Genomic DNA, 14,341 nt, shown 5'->3' with positions numbered 1-14,341 from the left:
TGAGATACTCCAAATAGAAAAAGAATAAGTAAGTAAATTAGAAAATGCATTGAACTCATTTTCGTTAACATAGAAATCAAGGCTTAACATGACATGCTAATGGCTGTCCATGTACCTAGGCCCAGTGGATGAGAAAAATGGGAAGCAAGAAAGAATCCAATCACCATACTCACATTAAAAATTTGGGTTAAAACCACAGGATTCCAAGAGTTTGAGCTGTTTAAGAGTCTGCTAGTGCTTTTGAGAGAATATATTAAAATGGAAAACCTAGGAAACCACACATGATACTCTTCTACCCACAAAGAAAAGGGAAAATAAGGCACCCTACCTTAAGTAGAAGGTCAAAACGTCTAGAATCCATCTTGTGATGCCTATTATTAGTAGCAAGGAAGGAAACTTTTTAGGAAGATGTATGACTGTGTCACTCAAATTTACTTCCACCCAACCCCTAGGAAATGCTCCAGATTCTTTGGCAGAAGTGCCTGTAAATTAAGACGCAGGCTAACACCAAGATCCTGAAACAGAGCTGTGAGCAGTGGTGAAGAAGAAACCTTCCACTCCTCTGTGAAAGTAGAAGGGGTGGCAGCTGTAGTGGGAGGAGGAATACATGGGCCAGAGTCCGCTGGACAGGGGCAGGCAGTGGAGGGTGACAGCTGCCACAGGAGCAAATCTCTGATGGCCACTGTGGAGTGTGCATGAGATAGGGGATATGACAGGGCTGAGAGGTCCCAGGGCTTAAGTTAAACCCTGGAGGTTGTTACTTATCACCCCCTCCATTTTTCTCCAGGGCTATTAATGTAAGGAACGGGAGGCACAATTAGATCAACTCAGTTAATTGTCACTTCTTTGAAGTTTCAGCCATAAAATAGGTCATGGAAGGTCTGTGTGTCCTAACTCAGAATTCTGTATTCCAAAATTTCACACTGGTTGAATTTTTTCATCAAACCATGGGGTTAAGCTCCATAAGCTTAGATCTAAAAACGTCGAAACTAACTTCTAATGGCTGTTGAACAAAGTCAGACCGTCTCCCTCACATCCTAGACCCTTGTTCCTTGCCCAGTGCCTCTATTTTTAAATTCTTCTGTTGTGTCACCTAGATGAAAAGCCACAGCTTCTTTGGAGGGTAAAGGAGTAAGACATTTTGTGTTGATGGAGGAAAGAAAAAAAAAAAAAATACCTGTCTACTCTCCCAGGCCCCTTTGGGTTGGCCGCAACCCAAACTCACAAGCAGCAAAGTTCTGGAACTTGAACTTCATGGCTCTCAGAAAATTCCTGCTACATCTCTTGCTTTCATCTGCATCAGACTTCCAGAAAGACTTGGTATATCTTCTTCCCTAGCATTTGGCTTTGTATCTTCTAACTGATTACCAATACCACTGTAGGACATTCTTTTCCAATATTCTCCTTCAGTTCTGAGAACAGCAGCACAGAACCAAAGAAAAGCACTAGTCAAGCCCACAGTGTCCTGTTAATGAAGGAAATTAGACACAAGAGTAATATGAAGCAGGCAGGCACCCTTATCATGTGTGGCAAAATGGGGGAAAAAATCACTTTTACTCAATATTTGAATCCCAAGTTACACTCCCTTCAGAACCTTTGACTCTAAAAATTCTTCCTCAATTCCTAAAGGATGAAGGAAGTATTGAGAAAAAAGATCAGAGATAAGGGATATTACTAAGAAGTAGGTAAAGTAGTAATAGAAATAAGAGGTGAAAGGTCTAAAATGAGAATGAGGAAAAAATTCTTCAAAAAGTGCCTCATTGGCCATTTGCTGAAATTTGTATCAGCTTATCATATAAATGGTCTTATACCATTGTCTACTCTCCCTCCAAAATTTTTAAATAGTCTTCTAAATAGTCTGTTTGTTGGCATGCAAAGAAGCCATTCCTGGATCTTTTTTTCTAGAGAATCCTGATTTTGTGGCAAGAATTGGGCCAGGTAGTAAACCATATTAGGCTTTGTAAGGCATATGGCTTCTGTCACAACTAATCAATTTTGATATTGTAGCACACAAACAGCCATGGGTGATATAAACATGAATGAGCATGGCTGCGTTCCAATAAAACTTTATTTATAAAAACTGGCCCTGTGATGGAGCTTTTTATTGGTTTTTTTCACAGACTACAGTTTGACAATCTAGTTTCCTTTTGCTAGTGATTATCTAAACAGAGGCAAGTAACCTAATTCTGCCCAGTGAAAAGTAAGGAGAAGCCTGCTAGGCAGTTTCTGACAATAATTTTTTTTCATGATAAAAGAAAAAGGATATAAAGAGAAGGTCCTTTGATCCTCTCCCTTGCTTTCTGATTTGGGCACTTGTCAAAAGACAATGCTTTAAGCATGGCAGTCATCTTGTCTGCATGGCAGCCATCTTATCCTCATGAGACTTTAAATTGAATAATAAAAGCCAATAAGCCAGAAGACGTACCATGGAAAAATGAGAAGATAGGGACTTCTTACCGAGTCACTGGACTGTCATCTCCCTTCAAATTTCTTGTTAAAAGAAAAACAGTAAATGCCCTAGTCATTAAGTCATTGCTGCTCTGGTTCGCTGTAATTTGCTGCTGGAAGTATTCCTAATTGAGATATCATCCATAGAAGCTCAAAATATGAGTGAAGGTGTTTTAATATCACTATCAAAGCCCTCTGAAAAGTTTTTTGCTTGTTTTTTACTTGTTTTGTTTTGCCAAATTTTTTGATGGTGCTGGAGATTTATTCCAGAGTTCATATATGCCAGGCAAGTGTTCCAGCACTGAGCTACACCCTAGGCCCCTACTTAAGTTATTTTCTACCATAGAATTGAGGCATGAACACCTATAAGAGGAAAATAGAGTAAAAAGAAAAATCCTGCAGGATTTCTACAGTAGAAGCTATAGCTGTTAATGCAGATTGCACTAGTGCTGCCTTGAGATACCATGGAAGAGTTACCACTCTTTATCAAAGACATCATTTTACATATGGGATAACTTTAGGTATCAATGTGTGGTCAGAGACAATGTATTGATTCTCTAGACCAAGACTTACAAACTACAGCCCACTTTTATTTGTAAATAAAATTTTACTAGAACACATCTGTACTCATTTATTTATTATCTCCAATTTTGCTTTCCATAGTTTTATTTACCCCCGTCAATCATAATGTGAGAATATTAAATGGAATATTTCAGAAATATAAAATTCATAAGTTTTTAAATTGCGTGCCATTCTGAGAAGCATGATGAAATCTTGCACTGATCTATCCTGCCTAAGACATAAATCATCCCTCTGTCAAGTGTATCTATGTACTTATTAGTCACTTAGTAGCCATCTCAGTTATCAGATGGACAGCCACAGCATCACAGTGCATGTATTCAAGTAACCCTTATTTCATTATTAGTTACTGTTAACCTCTTACTGTGTCTAATAAATTGAACTTTATCTTAGGTTCATATATGTAGAACAAAACAGTCTATATATAAAATTCAGTACTATCTACAGTTTCAGGCATTCACTGGAGATTTTAGAACATATCTGCCTCATATAAGAGGGGAACTATTATATTGTTTACGGCCATTTTGAGCTACAAAGGCAGAATTTGAGAAGTTGCAGCAAAGGACACATGGTCCAAAAAATCTAAAATAATTACCATCTGGCCCCTTACAGAAAACATTTGCTGACAGTCTACACCATCACCCTCTACTCTAGTTCCTAGATTTATAGATTCTTTAGTCAAACTTTTAATGTTAGAGATGAAGAAACAAAGTTGAAAGTGTAAGTGACTTACTCAAGGTCATAGGCAGAATGAGACTCATTACATATCATTCATAAAGAATAATCACTAGATGAAAAAGTCAAATGCTCCTGGTTAAAGTTGGTAGTGTTTTTATGTTTTTTAAAATACATTTTATTTCCTAGGCTTTCAGAATTTTCTGTCTCTTATATTACTTAAAAGGGATTTATTCTGTACTAATATAATCAATAATCTGTACATAAAATTGTGTTGTAATTAGTAACTGTTTACTCTTTGAAATAGAAGTAACATAATTTCTGTTATAGGTAGCGGCCAATGTTCTACTTTTAATCCCCCCCCACTTGCTGTGATAGTTAATTATGGTGTCAACTTGAATAAGAAACACCTAGTAGATTGGCTTAACATAGTTATAGGTGTGTCTGGATGATTGACTTACGAAAGATGGAAGACCCACATAGGGTGGGGGTGGCACCAACCAATAGGTTTGTAGCCTGGACGGAATAAAAAGAGAAAGAAGAAGCAGGTCTTACTTCTGCTTCTGGTAGGAGCTCCAGTCTTCACTATTGCCTTTGGACATCAGTCTCCAGGCTCCCAGTGTAGAATATTCAGCTTTCCAATGCAGACCCTTCAGCTTCCTGATATGGACTCACAATGGACACTACAATGAGCTCCAGGCCTTCAACCTTGGACTGCATCCACTGGCTCTCCAATACACAGATGGCCCTTTTGCATTCTTTCAAACCTGATTCTGCAGCCAGCCATTGTAAGCTTACCTTGAAAATCCTTTATATATTAAGTCTGTTCCTCTAGTGAACTGTAATTAATATACCTGCATTCCTCTCCTCAACAAAATATTCCCTCAGTTAACTAAACCTGAGTCCAGTCAATTTGTCTCTTTAGAACGGAGCCAGGATCCTGGAAGTAATAGGGAAAAAAATGATTCTTAGTGTCTCATAGTGTATACACTGAAATTCAAGTACTTTAATCAGAAGAGAATGCCTACAACACCCAATAAGCGCCTACTTACTATTTTTAGGCAAAATTATTTGGTTAATAATAAACTGAAGAAGAGAAGTAGGAAATTAGAGGAGAAAGGAAAGCTATAGAAAAACACACAGACAGAAGCAGAATAAATGATTCAGTGGAAACAGCATGATCAAGTGGGCAGAAACCTGGATCTAAGATGCAGTTGTGTGGTTAGTGTATTTTAGATCTTGAACAAACAAGAAAACTTCTTTAATATTCAACATAATAATCTGTAAAGTGAATCAATTACTCTAGATAAATATTTACTATATTATGTTCTATTGAAACTGGTTTTATGAGATGATTAAGCAAGATGCCTGCAAACAAGATAGTAAATGAAATTAAGAACTCTATAACTTTGTATAGGATCCCTCTATCAGAAATTTAGAATGTATATTTTTATAAGAAAAGTTCAGAGAGCTATTGAAATAAAATGTTTTTAAACCAACATCCATCCCCAGTATTAAATGATGAAGCCCACTCTTTTACTTTTAGAAATAACTATTACCTCAAGGAAAAAAGTTATTTTCACGAGGCACAGTTTGAAACCCATAACCCAGATGATTCTTGGGACCCTTTTATGTTGTTAAGATACTAGGCATTTATTTTTTAAATATGTATTGAGCACCTATTACTGTAAATGTAAAGTGTTGTTCAAGGAACTGTAGACAAGGAAATTGATAGGATAGAGAGATTTTTACCTTCATGGACATATCCAATATCAGGAATACATTAGAATATATATATATATATATATATATACACATATACATATATATATACACACACATATAATGCAAGTTCACAGAGTGCTAAGATGTAAACACACATAAAGCATAATAAGAAGACAGACTATGAAAAAGTTACAAGAGTAACCTAACTATGAAAAGGGTCCAGAGAAGACCTCTTTGTGGAGGAACCATCTGCACTAGGACATGATAGAGTGCATGAGGATATCATGGGAGAATCTGGAGAAGAGCTTTATGATAGAGGGAACAGTCAGTGTTGTTAGGTTAAGGAAGAACAAAAAGGCCAGTGTAGGTACAGCAAAGCTGGAGGGAGAAAGGTGAAAACGTGGTCAGACAGACTGTAGGGGACCATTTCATGAGAAGTCTTGTTGGCCATAGAAAATACTTTTAAATTTTCTCTGAATAAAATAGTATTCAACTTGGATAGAGTTTAGAGCCAAGGACTGATAAGCTATCATCATACTTAGTGACAAAAGCCTCCCTCCTAGGATTGAGAAATAAGGCAAGCATGTTTATTCTTGCCACTTCTAGTCAGCAATTTACTATGGATTCTAGTGTGCTAAGTCAAGAAAAAATAATAAAAGCACACATATTGGAAAAAAGAAGTGAAATTACATTTATTTGTAGCAACATGGTTACATATATAGACAATTTTAAGGAATCTGTAAAAAAATTATTAGAATATGAAATGAATTAAACAAAATCACAAGATAGTCAATATTCAAATGATCAACTGCAGTTCTATATACTAGCAACATATATTGGAATATAAGACTACTTAAATATACCATTTACAACAGTATCAAAAACATGAAAAGATAGAAATTCAATAATATATGCTCAAGACCTCTACACAGAAAACTAAAAAACACTGCTAAAAGAAATTAGAGAATAGCTGCATAAGCAGAGAAATAAGCTATGTACATGGGTTAGAAAACTCAATATTGTTAAGATGGCAATTCTCTCCAAATTGATCTATAGATTCACTGTAATTTGAATCAAAATCCTAAGGATTTTTAAAAATTAACAACTTGATTCAAAAATGTACATAGAGAAGCAAAAAACCTAGACTAACTAAAACAATCTTTAAAAAGAACAACAAAGTTGGAGGGATTGTATTAGCTTCAAAACTTACTATGAAGCTACAGTGATCAAAACAGCATGGTATTAATATAGGGACAGACAATGGAACAGAACAAAGTGAAACAAAGCCACAATTACATGGTGAATTTATTTTTAACCAAGGCATCAAAAACAGTTCAGTGAGGAGACAAAAGTCTTTTTAGCCAATTGTTCTGGGACAAATGGATATTTTTATGGTGACAAAATAAGCCTACTTCATATCATATGCAAAAAATAATTCAAGATGGATCAAAGACATATAAACACACTAATGCCATACAGTTTCTGGAAAAAAAGCATAGCAGAATATCTTTGTAACACAGAGTGTGACAGAAAATGTTTTAGCAGAACACAGATAATTAAACCATGAAATAAAAAAATTGATAAATTGAACTTCAACAAAATTAAAAACTTGGGTTTTCAAAGGGCACCCATTAAAAAAAAGCAAGCTGCAAAGTAGGAATAAACATATATTTGCAAAACATAGCTAACAAACTATGTACTTGTATTTGGAATATACAAGTAACATCTACAACTCAATAAAAAAAGACAAGCAAGTCCTTTTTTCTAAAATGAACTAAAGTTCTGAACAGAGACTTCATTAATAGCAAATATGAATGACTATCATTAAGCAGGAACTTAAACCCAAATTAGATTACACTATAAATTTATTAGAATAGCTGGTTTATTTCTTTTTATTTCTGCTTACTAATCCACTGTATGAATACTTTACAATATTGTTACTAAAGAGCACCTAGGTTATTTTCATTTGGGGATTTTATAAAGTTCTATGCATATTTTATTAAAAGGGTTTCTGTAAACATACATTTTATTTCTCTTCAATAAATATCTAGAAGTATATATTCTAAGTCATTAAGTAGGTGTATGTTTAACTTTATAAGAGACTGCCAAACCATTTTCCAAAATGGTTGTACCATTTCATCCTTCCATCAATGATATATAAGAGTATGGATTATTGCAAACCTTTCTCAACATTTACTACACTCAGTCTTTTTAACTTTAACCATTCTGATACATATGTAGAGCAATCTAAAAGTGAACAAAATGAACAAAAATATCATCAGAGAGGGTCACTTCATAATGATACAGGGCATCAATTCACAAAGAAGACATACCAGCCCAAACCTTTACATACCTACTAACAGTTTCAAATGTGCAATAAATGAAATTGATAGAACTTCAAAGAGAAATAGCCAATCACAATTATGGCTGGAGATTTCTCTATCCCTCTCCTAATAAGTGATAAAAATGCATGGATAAAATATCAGTGGATATGGAAGACTCTAATAATATTATTATTAGAGATACAGAAGACTCTAATAATATTATCAACTTCCTGGACCTAAGTGACATCTTCAGAACCAACAAAAGATAATTTGAAAATTGTATTTTTTAAAAAAGCACAGGTAAGTACAGGTTTGTCAGACAATGCTAAGAAGGGTCATAATGGCTCCACACAGTCCACCCTGAGGACAGCCTTGGATACAATTCTCTCAGTTAATAATTCCTCTGGCTATAAAGGGCAGAATGTGAGGATAATACTGTTTTAAATAAATAGGATGTCATTTTTCTTACACAGCAGCAATGAATCAATGTTCTCAAAGACAAAAATCTCTGTGCTTCTCTTGACTTTTTCTCCATAAATGTTGAGCCATTAAAATTATTCTTAGTTGGGCACTGTGGTGCACACTTGTAATCCCAGCACACAGGAGACTGAGGCAGGAGGATCACTGTGAGTTCAAAGCCAGCCTGAACTACATAGGAAGACCCTGTCTCAAAAAACCAAAACTAAAATTAAACAAAAAAATTACTTTAAAAATTTTTTAAATGACTGCAGTGGATAAAGTTCAATTGGGGAAATAAAGAAGCTGAAAAGAAAAAGCAGTACAGTTTCAGTCTCTTCTTATCAAAAGATTAAAAAATTAAAACATAAACTTCTCCCAGAAAACTCCCAGCAGAATTCTTCTCAGGTCTTATTAGCCAGAACTGGGTCATGTGGCCATCTTTACCCTTAAGGGAAGCTGGGAAAGGGAAAAAGGAAAAGCAGGATTATTTTTAATAGCTTAAATCAGTACTTTCCAAGAGATATTTTATTTAAGTCATATATATACACACATACATATTTATATATGACATTCAGGCAGGCATTTTTAAGGTGAAAAAGCAAGTGAATTATACAAATATATTTGAACAAAATATGTTCAAAGTATTATTATTTTCACATATCATCAATATAAGATTATTAATAAGGTAGCTTACTTTTTTACTTTTTTGAAATCCAATATATGTTTTATATTTACAGCATATCAATTTAGATTAGCTTTTTTTCATATATTCAGTAGCCACATGTGACTAATGGTTATATACTGGAATTTTATGAAATAGTCAAATATCCCAATTTAAGAGCAATCACAATCCATTGCCTGAGACAAAGCACATTGCAATAAAATAAGGCTTTATTAACAAAGGACAGATGTAAAGTAGATATGAATATAGGCAACTAAAAGCGACAGTTGCATTGATGTTATTATTATTATTATTATTATTATTGACTAGCTTGAACTGTCAAATAAAATGAAATCAGTTTTTCTTTACATGTTCAGGGAAGTCTCTACTTCTGAAAATTTGTTGCACAATTTAAAAAGAGTTTTAAGTTCTTTAGAAGACTCAGCATTACGGTTGGGCTCATGTCCTCAGATTCTATTCACTGAAAAAATATTTGGTTTTCTTTTTGAGACAGCATCTCGCTACATAGTTCAAGCTGGCCTCAAACTCACTAGGTAACCCAAGCTGACCTTGAACTCTTAGCAATCCTCCTGCCTCAGCCTCCTGAGTGTTGGGATTACAATGTGCACCACCACTCCCAACAGAAAAAAATGTTTATTAATGGCTCTACAATATTTTTTCAGTCTCTTCCAAGGCTTCTCTGTGACCTCTGAGTCTATGCCATTTCCTGTGAAAGGAATATGCTCCTGCTGAATCCCACCTTCCCATCCCCAAGTCTGGCTGCCTCTGAATCATCTTTCAATGCCCAGATTAAATGTTACTGCCTCAGGAAAACCTTTTTGTAATTCCATATAATTACCTTACACACTTCCATGGCCTCATATTGCCCTCCTATCATTATGCTCATTGTACTTTACTATAATTACTTCTTTTATGGTCCATCTCTCTCATTTTATTATACATGGTCTGAGATCTTGTCTGTTTTGTCTTTTTTTTGGTGCCGGGGATCGAACTTGGGACCTTGTGCTTGCGAGGCAGGCACCAGAAACACTGTGCTAAATCCCTGGCCATTCTTGTCTGTTTTGTACTCAGGATGAAACAGACTAACCCATGTTGAATATATACTTGTTGAATGAGGGAATAAATGAAATGTCATATACTATGCTAAGCCAAAAAAAAGTTAAACACAGATCTCAAATAAGTGAATAATACAATAATATAGTTAAGGCCGCTACCAAAGCTTGAACAACATGCTCTGGAGTACAGAAGAGATGAGTTTAAAGCAAGTCTAAAATTTGTTCACTATGGAATCAAGGTGAATAAGAACATTCTGAGCAGATGGGACAATAATCTAGCAAAAGACATAAAATCAAGAGTCAAGGCAATTAGAGTGGTGAAGGGTGAGTGTAAATTCAAGATATATTTTGACAGTAGAATCAACAAGATTTGATGAAAGATTGGAGTTGAGTATGGAAAAAGCAAATGGTATCCAAGATGATTTGTACATTTTTACTTTAGGCAACTAGGCTGAGGGTAAATACTATTCATTAAGGTGAGATTAAAGGAAAAAAATAAATGCTTGAAAAGAGGAGAAAATTAGCTAATCTGAAGACATCCAGAATTCTTGGATTTGGGGAAATGGGTATAGATGGCTAGAAATTTGAATGGGAATGGATATTTGAAGGAATCAGTGGTGAGTGTAAATCATTGAAAACGGGCACAAATGAGATGAAGCACACATGAATGAGCACCCACAATAACATGGCACGATAACACAGTAATGCAACCATTTCTTTTTTTTTTTAATGACATCATTTAGACATCCAAGTGAATGATTTTTTTTCTGGATGAGTCACCGCAGCAGTTCCTGTACACAGGCTGACTGTGCCACTACTATTGCTAAAATACTTTTAAACACTCTTTGTTAGAGCTATCCTTTAAAGAGAACAGGATATTCTTATCTTCATTGTTTCTGGATAAATTTGATTGGAGAACAGAAAGAAAACTCAGGGATAAATCTGAAAGAGAAAGTGAATGGTCATATTATATAAGATCATTTGGGTTCATAAAAAAAGAAGCAGTAAGTAACAAGAAACAATTCTTATACGGACTGTAAATAGGATCTTAAAGCAATCTTGGGCCGGGGATTTAGCTCAGTGGTTCCGCCCCCTGCCTCGAAAGCACGAGGTCCGGAGTCGGATCCCCGGTACCAAAAAAAACCCAATCTTAATTCAGTAAATACTATGATACATCCACAGGCCACGCACTATGTTCTTATGTGCACAATGGTAAAGGGGAAGCTCCTATTGGGTTTTAAACTGGAGCAGTATCAATGGAGAAAACAGTTTCCCAGGTTGACTCCTATTAGATCTTCCTGATTTCCACATAGTTGGGCTAAATATCACTTTACTGTGCCCTAAAGCTCTAGGCGCTTATCTCTTTGATAGCATATTCCTACGATGCTGCATGCCTGTTTCCCTCTCAGGATTTTATGATTACCTTAATGAGCACTTAGCACAGTGCCTGGAATAGGGTAGTCGGGAATAAATATTTTTTTTGATAAATGGTGAGTGGATTAATGAGTTACTGAGTAAACGTATATCGATATACTATCATTCAGATTTCTGCTCCAATGAGCTGTCCTCAGAGAGGCCTTTTCCAATCAACCAATATAAAAAATCCCACACACATACCCTTGTCAGTCTCTATCTTGTACTTGTTTTATTTTTCTCCATAACATTTATGAATACCTGAAATTTATGAAATTGCTTTTATTATCTGTCTCTCTTGTAGAATGTAATAGTAATGGTTAATTTTATGTGTTATCTTTTTTTGTTTTTTGGTTTTTTTGGTACCGGGGATCGAACTCGGATCCTTGCTCTTGCGCAGCAGGCGGCGAAACCACTAAGCTAAATCCCCGGCCCTTTATGTGTTATCTTGACTAGGCTAAAGGATGGCTAGATAATTGGTAAATCTTTATTTCTAGGTACATCTCAAGAGTATTCTGGAAGGATTCACATTTGAACTGCTGAAAGAGTAAAACAGGGCCGGGGATTTAGCTCAGTGGTTTCACCACCTGCTGCACAAGTGTAAGGACCCGAGTTCGATCCCTGGTACCAAAAAAAAAAGAGTAAAGCAGATGCCTTTCCCAATGTAAGTGGGCATCACCCAATCTTTTGAGGGCCTGAACAGAACAAAAAAGCAGAAGAAGGGTGGATTTGCTTTCTCCACTTGAGCTGTGACGTGCACTTTCTTCTACCCTGTACACTGGAGCTCCTGGTTCTCAGGATCTCAGACAAAGACTAGGACTTAAACCACCAGCCCCATCCTCCCTACTCAGCCCTCAGGTCTTTGGCTTCAGAAGGACCTCCAGCCCCCAGCCAGCAGACTGTGGGACTTTAGTCTCCATATCTACATGAGCCAATTACTATAATAAATGTCCTCCTGTATACAACTATGTATACTTATTGCTACAGCTTATATCTAGATGTCCCCCCAAAGCCTCATGTGATCATAGGTGGAGAGTTTCAAAGGTGGCTGGATTAGGGTGTATGATGCTAGGATTAAGGATGTGATTCTTGGATTAAGGGTGCCCCACCCTGGGTGTGCATAACAGCACCCAAAAGGTGGGTAGCATGGATGGAATATAAAGGGAGAGAAAGAAGATGCTTTGTTACTTTGCTGCTCTGCTGCCTCCCCTGCCACACCATCAACTGTTTCTCTTCTGTGATGCCCCTCTGCCAGGCCACCCTGCCTGAGAGCCATCTGACTGTGGACTGAAACCTCTCCAAACAGTGAGCTGAAATAAACCCTTCCTCCTTTAACTTGTAGTGTTGGGTATTTTGTCTCAGCAATGATAAAAGTAACTAAGACATCTATCCTATTGGTTCTTTTTCTCTGGAAAAATCCTGACAAATAAGAGTAACTTTGTGAGTGCAGTAACCTTGTTCAAATTGTTTATAGATGTAACCTCCAGTACCTAGAAGAGTTGCGGACACAACAGAGTGTAATAAATGTGGAATAAATTACCCTCAAAACTTAGTGACTTAAAACAACCACCATTTTATTATATCTCATGATTTTATGGGTCAGCAATTTGGGCAGGACTCAGCTGGGAAAGGCCTCTGTCAACACAGTAACTTCAGTAATATTCAGCTGATAAATGGGCTGGGCTGGATTTTTTTTGTTTGTTGGTTTGTTGGTTAGTTTTTGTTTTTAAATTTCTGACATTGTGGCAAAAATGACCAGAAGACTGGGCTGAGCTGGGTCTGATGACCCTGAGGCCTACACACGGTCTCTGCAGCATGCAGGTCTCAGTGCAGTCAGATTGTAGCATAATTGTTGAGAGCTCCCAGAATGAGGATTCAAAGATATGTGGGTAGAGATGCAAGGTTTCCTGTTACTTACCTCAACGGTTTCACCTGTCATATTCTATAAATCAAATAGGCCCCTAAACCTCAACTGTCTTCAAGGGAAGGAGAATTCACTCTCGGGAAGATTAGCAAAGACTTAGCAAGTTATTTAACCTTAATTACTCATCTGAATTAGAGATGGTAATACCTAGTTGATAAAACACACTGGAGATTAAAGGGAATAAAGTACCTAGAATAGAGCCATCACTTAGATTTAAAAATCGTTAGTTCCTTTCTCAAAAACATACCTAGTGCTTTAACTTATGTGGACTCAATCCCATTGTATCGCACAATTTTTCAGAGGAATTTCTCATGACATAATTAAATATTTATACTAAAAGAAAAAAGTGCTCCAGAAATTTAGATTTATCTATGTCCTTAGCTAGTTCAGTTTCTGCTTTTCTTAGTGTGAACAGTGGAATAACAAAAACAAGGTTACCACTGATAAATTAGTAGTAGAGAATTGTCAACATAATTTTTCATTTATAATAGAAATAGCTTTTTTAAATGCTTACTTTTTGCTTGTAGTCAGAATTAGAATGATCTATAAAATAATATTTACTTAGAAAGGAAAATGGTCCAGTATCTAGTTACATGTTCTACTAAGAATATAACAAAAGAAATGATGATATGAGGATATCAGCATTTCTTATTCACAATATTACCAACATCCTTCACATAAAATTTTTTTATGGGGCCAGGGATTTAGCTAAGTGGCACCACACCTGCCTCACAAGTGCAAGGTCCCAAGTTCGATCCAGGGTACCCCCCGAAAAAGAATATTTTTTTATTAGCAATAGTGTATAGTCATGGCTTTATAAGAGAATGATTTCCTTTTCTACAGCTAAAATTTTAAAATTGGCCTTTAGCCACCCATAGCTGTTATGTACAATGATTTACACTACTTATTTTTAATCTTAAATTAGCTACTTGCCTACCAAATATCAAGAATTATCAGTTGCATTTACTATTCTACAATCCTGTATCTTTTGAGCAAGAAACTCACAAGAAGGCAGTCCAAGAATAAACAACATACATGTGTAAGTAGATGACAGAAG

The sequence above is a fragment of the Heterocephalus glaber genome, unplaced genomic scaffold (assembly GCF_053883595.1).
Source record: "Heterocephalus glaber isolate CG9 unplaced genomic scaffold, H.glaber_assembly_v1.0 deba00001572, whole genome shotgun sequence".
Taxonomy (NCBI): Eukaryota; Metazoa; Chordata; class Mammalia; order Rodentia; family Bathyergidae; genus Heterocephalus; species Heterocephalus glaber.
Note: the sequence above shows the minus strand (reverse complement) of the source record.